The 10,606-nt window shown below is 36.6% G+C and overlaps 1 protein-coding gene across 6 annotated transcripts in view; it reads right to left on the minus strand.

Moving 5' to 3' along the window:
- Positions 1 to 10,606, minus strand: part of CHLSN (cholesin) — a 382,075-nt gene that overhangs the window by 234,982 nt on the left and 136,487 nt on the right. The window lies entirely within an intron of this gene.

Raw genomic sequence — 10,606 nt, forward strand, 5'->3', positions numbered from 1 at the left:
TCTTAGACTTCTCTCTAAGGATATGATTTCTCTCTCATCATACCCAATTTGGATCAAGGTACAACATGGAAACAAAGTAAAGACTGATAGATTGCTTTCCGTGGGGGTGGGGGGTGGGGGGTGCGGGGAGGGAAGTAAGATTGTGGGGAAATTATAAAACTCAAATAATATCTTTAATAAAAATTAATAAAAAAATAAAGTGCAGGAGGCATAATCCAAAAAAAAAATTAGATTGTGAACTCTTTGAGGACAGGGACTGTCTTTTGTCTTTCTTTATCACCAGAACTTAAAACAATGCCTGACAAATAGTAGGTAATTAATAAATATTTACAGGCTGTTACTCTATAACTAAAATTAAAAAACTAGCAAAAACTGGATAGTAAAAACAAGTGAAATGCTAATAACTTAAAAGCATTTGCTAATATGGACTGGTTTACAATGGAAAAAGTAAAAAACTAAATCAATGAAAAATTCCCATTATACAACAAGAATTCATTAATTACCTATCACAAATAATAAGTTATTTATTAATAAGTTAATAAACAATACATCCTGCTTTCAAGAATACAACAACAACAAAAATGAAACAGACCAACCCCTTAAAAATCTTTTGAGCAGTACCTAAGTGTTAAATGATTTCCTCTTCAGGCCTGTCAAACTTTCCTAGTGCATTCTAAAAAAACCACACAGGTAACCTGGAGGCAATGGTAAGTAGCATCATATAATTAAGTGAAAAATAAATATGAAATTACTTTAACCTTAGTGGGTTTATGTTGTTCTGGACAAAAAATTAAAATAAAGTCAAAACAACTGAATCCAGTGCAGCTAGGAGCTTCTGGTTGGGTTGTATCTATCAACTCCTGAAACATTCCCCAGTAGAAACATTCTATTTTAAACAACAGTAGAAAAAGACTTAGACTGAGGCTAATAAACTAATAATATAAACAACTTAATTTTTTTTCTCTTTTCAATTAAGTAGCAGAATAAGAGAAAAGAAAAACAAAATTAAGTCATATCATGATAGGAAGCCCCCTCACTTCATCTCTTATTAAAAGAAGGTTAGTCAATTTGTTTTGCTTGGATGTATATGTTTGTAAGGGGTTTTGTTTATCTTTCTCAGCTAGGAAGGGAAGTGTTTGCTTGGCAGGGAAAGATAGCAGATTTTTTTTTGTTGATTGAAAAAAATTTAATTAAAAATATATTTTAAAGTAGGTTAGCCCAATACAGCTGTATTCTTCCCTGTAAGCCTCATTACACAATTACCTATTTTGAGCACAAATGGTAAATCTGAATCATGCACATTTCCTCCTGGCTGCCAGAGATAGATGGCTATCTCCTAAGGACACAATGAAGGAACTTGTAAGTTTACTTAGTTTGCAGGTCTTTCCATTTTGAGGATCAAAGGATGCTTTCATAATAACAACAGTAACACTAATGATTATAATAATGATTGCTAACATTTATTTGGAACTTAATATGTGCCAGACATTATGCTGAACACTTTATACTTGTTTTTATTCTCAAAACAACCAGAAAGTCTGGTATTGATATTTTCCCCATTTTACAGATGAGGAAACTGAGGTAAACAGGTTCAGTGACTTGAGCAGGGTCACAGGCCTAACCTGCACTCGGATCTTCTTGACTCCAGGTCCAGCACTCTCTCCGCTGAGCCACTGAGCTCTTGTCAGGACCCTTTCATGTCGCTTTCAGGAATATCTCCTAGACAAAAAACTCAGAATCTGCTCAGGATGTTACCTGAGGCAGGGAAATGCAGGGAGGAGTGCTTGGTCTAGAGTTTCATGAGTCCAGGTTTAATCCTGTTTCCATTTCTTATATGAATTTAGGGGTAAAAGGAGGCCAGAGTAGATGATTCCCTTGATGACAGAGCTACAATAAAGACGATAAAGCCTATGGTCTGATTTATCATCTCCAATGCAGTATATGAACAGTAACAGCAACCTTTCATATCAGTTGCGATAAAAGGAGTGCAGCTATCACCTTCCTGACATGGCCTCATTTACTGCCACAACTTCCACAGGGGTGGAATCTTAAAAGGTAACCTGAATGCCAGCTGGCTTGTCTCCCAGTCAAATGGCCATCTACTTTTAGATACTGAACGCAGTGTCCACAGAGGACATCTCGTCGTGGTCCAAAATAGCTGCAGTGAAGCACTTAATTAAGCATTGACTCTTGCATCCCTACAATGGATAAGATGAACGCTTTCAAGGTAAATATATCCCCAAATAGATAGAAACTGGAGATGTTTGGAAGATCATCAACAAACGCTCTTGGCTCCCAGAAGTTCCAGGTTTTAAAATACCCATGTACCAAACAATTTGGCCAAATAAACAGAGCTAACTTTGTATCTGCTTATACTGAGAATATCAGGGAATCATCACAGTGCAGTGCAATGGTCTTAAACTTTTTTGAGCATGCAATCCTATCAGTAAAGAAAAAAAATGTTGAACACATACCCTAGATGTGTGTATATGTCTATTTATAAGCTGCTTGGAGGCAGTATGGCATAGTGGAGAGGGCTGGCCTACAAGTCAAAGAGCTGGCTTCAAGTCCTGCTTCTGACACATAGTGGCTATGAACCTGGGAAACTGCCTAAGGCTCTAACTTACAGAAAAGGATACACACACACACACACACACACACACACACACACAGACACACAACACATCACTAATAGTCATACATTATGAAACAAAAAAGTTAAAAGCGTGCCACAAAGATGAAATATTATTTTATTCTAGAGTCAATAAAAATCTATTAGAAGCAGGAAAAGTGACATGGCCAGACTCATACTTTTGGAAAAATCACTTTGGCAACTAGGTGAAAGATAGATTGGAAAGCAGAAAAATCTTGAGGCAAAGAGACCATAAAGGAAGTATTTAAGTAGTCAAAGAGAGAAGTGATGAAGGTCTATAGTTATGACTGTGTAAGTAGAAAAAAGGGTGCAAATTCAAAAGATTTTGAAGAAGCAAAATAAATAAGACTTGGCAACTAACTGAAAAGATATGTGAGACCAGTGTAATTCAGGGGTCAGGGATGACATTAAGGGTATCACTGTGGATAGGTGGAAAGGTAGTGCTGCCCCTAGACAGTAAGGAGGAAATATAGATGAGAATGGATTGGCGAATAAAGACAATACAATGAGACAAACAATAAAAATCACAAGTTCATTAATACCTGGTCATAATGTAGGATTATTTTCTAATCTATTTTCTCTTCCTCTCCCCATTTAAGAAGAAAAGTCTAATAACAAACATGCAGAGTTAAACGAAACAAATCCCCTATTGGTGACATATTGATAAAGACAGGAAAATATCATATTTTACACCCTGAGTACATCACCTCTTTGTCAAGAGATGAAATAAGTATACTCCATCATGGATCTTCTGGAATCATGCCTGGTCACTGAATTGATTCAGAGTTCTTATGGCTTTCAGCATTGTCTTTAGATTAACTTTACTGTATAAATTGTTTGTCTTAATAGAACTGTTATTATTATTATTTGAATTATTTTTCTGGTTTTCCTGACCATTTATACAAGTCTTCCCAACATTTTCTTCCCAACGTTGTCTCCATCATTTCTTATACTATAATAATAAATATTTTATTATATTCACATGCATAATTGTTTTTGCCATTTTCCCAATGACAGCTCATTTCCAGTTCTTTGCAGCTATAAATGTATACACATATAAGTATTTATATATGAATCATTTTCTTCTTGATTTAATTTCCTTTGGATATAGGTCTAATAGTACTGATGGTATTGATGGTTCAAAGGGTATGCAGAGTTTTGTAATTTGGGTGGGTATAGTTCCAAATTGCTTTTAAAACTGGGAAGACCAATTTCAAAGTTCAACCAATAGTGCCTGTTTGTGGGAATGCCTTTGTTTGGAAAGGTAAAAGAAGGGGAAAGGGAAACATAGAAAAGTATCCTCTGATAACAAAAATCCTGGTGACAGATCAGACTATTATCAAAAGAAACACGTTAATTATCCATTACATTTGTCTAAATTCATTAGACAGTGAGAAAGATAGGCACATTAGAGGTGGGAAAGGCCAGAGGGGAAAAAATGGTTGTTGACAAGAGAAGTGGGATGGAACCAAAGTCAACACATTCACTTCACAATTCTATTGTGAACCTCTCTGATCTATAATTATCAACCTGTGTGATCTCTAATTGAACTTAGCAGAAACTGTGCAATGTGAAGGGGAGAGGAAGTACATAAAAAAAGTTATCTCCTTGGCATTCTCTGGATTAGATGAAAATTCCCACACCAACTGATATCAGTTTTATTATTTCTGCTTTCAATGTGAATTGTTGATGGTCTCAAACTTTCCTTCATTTTCCTCTCAGTCTAGAGCTAATGCTCTTTAATATCCTTGAGTATGACCCAGATCAGGCCACAGTTGTCCATGGAGACTGCTTCCAGAGCAGCTTCAATTAAAAAAAAATAATCAAAATGACACCAGACAACCCCCCCCCCCCAAATGATGCTTCTGTAGAACAGCAGCTAAGGAAAGTGTCAAAAGAAAAAGAACTCTGGTGGAAGGAACCAAAGCCCCTTACTACTGGGAATATTAATAAGTACAGAACATCCTACTGACTACTAAGGTTTGTAGAAGGATAAAGTGAATCAAAACTCTGATGGTTTTCTTTAGCAGCAGCAGGAATTCAAGCCCAAGATTTCCTAACTTCAAGGCTAGTCCCCTCTCCACCCTACCATACTGCCTTTCATGTCATGGATGTGATCCCTCAGTCATGCAATGCTCACTGCCACCAAATCTGTCATAAATTTTGATTCATTTCCAGAAACATTTATTAATCACCTACTAAGTACACTTAGCTAAAAATTGCTAGAGAGACAAGATGGTGGGGGTGTAGGGGATGTCATTCATTTGAGACATCAGACTCAGACTATTAGCACCAGAAGGGAGAATTAGAACTGGTGCAAATTGTAAAAAGGTACATTTCAGCTTAATATAAGGAAAAGTCACCTAAGAATGAGAAAAAGTTCCATGCACTTTCCTGGGAGGTAGTGAGTTTTCTTTTACTGTAAGGTTTTCAACAAAGTTTAAAACTGACCCACTTGGGGTGGCTAGGTGGCATAGTGGATAGAGCACCGGCCCTGGAGTCAGGAGTACCTGGGTTCAAATCCGGTCTCAGACACTTAATAATTACCTAGCTGTGTGGCCTTGGGCAAGCCACTTAACCCCATTTGCCTTACAAAAAACCTAAAACAAACAAACAAAAAAAACAACTGACAGGTAGATATGATATAAAATGAATTCTTTTTTTTAAAAAACCTATGGGGTTGAGTGACTTGCCCAAGGTCACACGACTAGGCAATTATTAAGTGTCTGAAGCTGGGTTTGAACGCAGGTCCTCCTGATTCCAGGGCCGGTGCTCTATCCACTATGCCACCTAGCTGCCCTGGAATTCTTTTACACTGGTGGTTCAGACAAGTTGATGTCTTCTAATTCTCAGACTGGGGTGCCATGATGAATGGATAGCAGAGATGCCTAATACCTCATGCAACAACATTTCTTGTCTTTGGGCACAGGATGAACTTTTATTGACCCAGGAAAACCTATGAACTATTTTTTGCTGCAATGTTTCTTTTTTATTTTTCCCAATTGCATATAAAAACAATTTTAACCTTTTTTTTTCAAATTATGAATTCCAAATTCTTCCCTCCCCACCCCCATCTGCTCATTTAGAAGGCAAGTAATAGGCTATACATATGTGGTCATGTAAAACACATCTCTATGTTAAGTCATTCTGTGAAAGAAAATTTAGACAAAAAGAAACAAACAAGAACAATAAATTAGAGAAAAAGTATCTGATCTGCATTCAGTTAGTATTTTCATTTTCCTGCTTCCCCTACAACATTTGTCATTTTTTCTGTCATAATAGACAATCTTACAGGTGGGAGGCAGTAGTTCAGAATTCTTTTAATTTTCATTTCTCTCACCAATAGTGATTTAGAGCATTTTTTTCATATAGCTATCTTTGATAATTTTGTCTGAAAACCGATTTCATATCTTTTGATGATCAATCAATTAATAAATGGTTCTTGGGGCAGCTAGGTGGCACAGTGGATAAAGCACCAGCCCTAGAGTCAGGAGTACTTGAGTTCAAATCTGGCCTCAGACACTTAACAATTGTCCAGCTGTGTGACCTTGGGCAAGTCACTTAACCCCACTACCTTAAATAAATAAATAAATTTTAAAAAGAAATGACTCATTTCTATAAATTTGACTGAGTTTTCTATATGTTTGAGAAAGTCTTAAGGAGAGAAATCCACTGAATAAAATTTTTTCACAGCAATGATTGCTAACTATATATTTCCCTCAATCCAATTTTCTCCGTTTCTCTCTCTCTCTCTATTATCCTGCTCCTTTTCAAAAGTATTTTGCTTCTGACTTTTACCTCCTCCAAATGCCCTCCCTTCTATCAGCTCTTCACCCTTTTCTTATTCCCCCCCCTCCTAGATTCCTGAATGATAAGATAGATTTCTACACCCAACTAAGTGAATATTATTCTCTCTTTGAGCCAATTCCAATGAAAGTAAGGTTATGGGTTCTCCTCTCTGCTTTCCCCCATTTCTTTTTTCACTGAAAAATCTCTTTCAGGTTTCTTCTATGTCAGATAACTTATCCCATGTTACTTCCCCCATTTCCCCTTATCCCAGGTACATTCTTCTTTCTTGTCCCTTATTTTTATAGATAATCATACTATCAATTCAACTCACACCTTTGCTTCTTATGTATGCTCCTTCTAACTGCCCTAATAATGAGAAAGTTTCTAGGAGTTATAAAATATAATTTTCCTACATAGGAATATAAACAGTTTAACCTTATGGTTTTAACTTTCCTGTTTACCTTTTTATGCTTCTTTTGCAACTTGTATTTGAAAATCAAACTTTCTATTCAATCTGGTCTTTTCATCAGGAATGATGATGTTATTTCATTGAATGTCCATTTGTTCACCTGAAGGATTATATTCAGATTTTCTGGGTAAGCTATCCTTGATTACAATTCTAACTTCTTTTGCCCTCTAAAACATCACATTCCAAGACCTCTGATTCTTTCATGTAGAAACTGCTCAATCTTGTGCTATCCTGACTTCGGCTCCACAATATCTGAATTATTTCTTTTAGACTGCTTGCAGTATTTTCTCCTTGATCTAGGTTGTCTGGAATTTGGCTATAATATTCCTGGGAGTTTTCATTTTGGGACAACTTTCAGAAGACAATATAGATTTTTTTTTTCAATTTCTATTTTACCCTCTAGTTCTAGAATATCAAGGCAATTTTCCTTGACAATTTCTTTAAAGATGATGTCTAGACTCTTTTTTTGATCATGACTTTCAGGTAGTTTAATAATTCTTAAATTATCTCTCCTAGATCTATTCTTCAGGTTAGTTTTTATTTTCTTTTTTGGAGAGCCAATCAGGACTAAGTGAATTGTCTAGGGTCACACAGGTAGTCAAGTGCTTGAGGTCATATTTGAATCAGATCCTCTTGACTCCAGGGCTAGTACTCTAACCATTATGTGCTACATAGTTGTCTCATCAATTCACTTGCCCAGTTCTAACTCTTAAGAAATTATTTTCTTAAGTGAGCTTTTGTACCTCCTTTTCCAGTTGGTTAATTCTATTTTCTAAGGAGTTCTATGAATTTTTGTACCTCTTTAGTCCTGCTTTTCAAGGAATCCTTCTCTTTGTTGTATTTTTGTCCCCCTTTTATACCATTTGACATATTCTGTTGTTTAAAGGACTATTTTCTTCAGGTAGCTCTTTTTTTTGCTTTTTCCTTTACCAAGCTAACATCTCTTTTTTTTCATGATTTTCTTGCATCACTCTTATTTCTCCTCAATTTTCTTCTACCTCTCTTAATTGATTTTTAAAATTCTTTTTGAGTTCTTCTATCAACAGTTTTAGTCTCCTTGTCACCATAGTAACTCTACAGTCAGAATATTTTCTCTGTTGTTTGTTCATTTTCAAGTTTATTTCTTGACTTTTAACTCTAGGCTAAAGAGGAACTCAACTTCTTAAGTGGAAGTGGTACTATCCTAAGCTTCAGATTTTTTGTGCAGCTATTTTCAGAGGTAATTCTGGAGACTTCTAAGTTTTTGGCTCTTCTAAAATATTATGATCTAGTGAGAGGTGTGTTTACTACTCCCCTGCACTGTGCCCTAATTTGTAAGTATCTATATGCACTCTTTTCAACTCTGGAACTGTGATCAGTATCCCAACTCACCTGTGGTGGCAAGATCTGTTGTACCAGTGCTTCTTCTCACACACTAAGACCTAGGACTGTGACACAGATCCAAATATAGGTAATACAAGAGTTCTGCCCCTAGTTCCAGCAAAGGGACCCCTGAAAATTTCCTTCTAACTTGTCCTATCCCTTACTGACTGTGAGCCAAGAGGTCTGGAAAGCACCATTGCTACCAATGATTCCATAGCCCTAAGATCTGCTCCTGGTTTGATGGGGTTGGGTCTGCACTGGCATAGCCTGTGCTGGACTGCACTCCTCTCTCACCCTGCTATAACACAGTTTTCTTACTGACCAAGTTGTCTTGGGCTGGAAAATTATTTTATTTCATCTTTCTATGAGTTCTGCAACTTTAGAATTTATTTAGCTTTATTATTTAAAGATATTTGGAGGGGTTTGGGGAGAGAGCTTAGGAGAATAACTATTTGCTCTACCATCTTGATTTCATCTCCTGCAATGTCTTTAGTACCCATCATGGACCACACTCTGCTTTAATGTGTGCTAAATTGGGGGAAAATCTGTGACATACATTCAGCCCAATGTAATATACTGACCCCCCCATCCCCATGTCTCAAATTTTCTTTCTTTTTATCTTCTGGCTTCCTCAATTTCAAGTGAAATCCTACCTTTTTAAGACTCCTTTCCCAGTCCCCCCAAATGCTCATGTCTTCCCTCAGTGATTATCTCCAACTGATCCAGAATACAGCCTGTCAATTGCTGTTTGCATGTTGTATCTTTCTCCCTCCTCACCCCCATTAGACTGTGAGGTCCTTGAGGTTGGGTTCTGTTTCTTGCCCTTCATTCTACACCCAGTGCTTAGCACAGCATCTGTTGCCTAGCAGATACCTCAGAAATACTTGCTGACCTGAATCTCTAATTGCCTGTATTACCACCAGTTTGGCATTTTTTTTGATAATATTTTATTCTTTAATTGTGTCTAAGTCTTAACTCCCTAATCAGACTATAAGGAATTCAAATGTATCTTTGGATTCCTATAAGGAACACAATGTTCCTCCAGTAAAATTCTATTTTGATGTTTCATTTGTGCCCCTAGCCCTTAGCTTAATGTCTGGCACACAGTAGACACTTCATAAATGTTTCTTGAACAGAATGCTGAACATGGCCTTGGTTTCTTGAGGACTCTGCCAGTGGGAGGCAGACTCTGCCCAGTAGGGCAATGCTGGAAAGGCCTGGCACTACAAACAAAGGGAGGTGTGCTCTGTGCCAAGACACCTCAGGACCAGCCTAGAGGAATCTGAAGAAATTGGCTCCCAGAGAATGAATTTTCATCCATAGCAGCTGATGAAGACTGTTACTTAAATATAGCAGGACTGCACAATACTGGATTATATTATATATTATTAAATACATGGAGAAACTGACTGATTAAAGGAATACTATGAATTCCTTTGTAGAGATAATGTTTATGAAGATGCTTTCAAAAAGAAGAAAGTGTTATACAAGTGAAATTATTGTTTACTGTTTATATTACTCTAGCAACCTCCCAAACCGTATAATATTGTTGAATTTTAGAGCAAATTTGATAGACAGTATGTTTAACCCAAGGAAGGGAAAGAGGACAGGTCATAATATTATGACCTGTCCTCTTTCCCTTCCTTGGCTTAAACAAACCAACTCTTCTTTCGCAAAACATAAGTCAGGAAATCTATTGGTCAGTCTCAAAATCCACTTTTTAGTATATACAGTAACCTGGGATCAAAGAGACATAGAAGCATACAGTTGCCTAATTATTTTTAAATCTTTTTCAGTTAATAAACATTTATTTTACCTCTCCTCTACCACACTGCCCTATCCTTATGCCCCCCCCAAAAGGAAAAAAATATAACCTTGTAAGAAATATGCATAGTCAAACCAAACAAATTCCTATATTGGACTCATTCAAAATATGTACCTCATTCTGTATATTTAGCCCAACACCTCTCATCTAATAAGAGAATCAAGTCATAGAAATCTACAAAATCAGTCCTGAAATGAATTAGAGGAGACTTTATAGAAATATGACTGGGGAAGAAGACAGCTAGGAATCTGGAATGGCCAGCACTTACTGTACTTCTCTCAAGCTACTATAGCTTCTGTGCATTAGAGACACCACTATAACTTGGAAATAGTGAAAAGTGAGATGTAGGTTAAAAAAACAAATAAGCAGTTGTTTTGTGAACAATACTGAAAAACTCCATTGTTGAGAAATCAAGACAACCATGGTTTTCCCTTTCCATGAGACAGTAAGAGAGATCACTCACTACATATTCAAGAGGTACATGATTTGATACTTGGCAGAATCATAC

This window comes from Macrotis lagotis, chromosome X (genome assembly GCF_037893015.1).
Source record: "Macrotis lagotis isolate mMagLag1 chromosome X, bilby.v1.9.chrom.fasta, whole genome shotgun sequence".
NCBI lineage: Eukaryota > Metazoa > Chordata > Mammalia > Peramelemorphia > Peramelidae > Macrotis > Macrotis lagotis.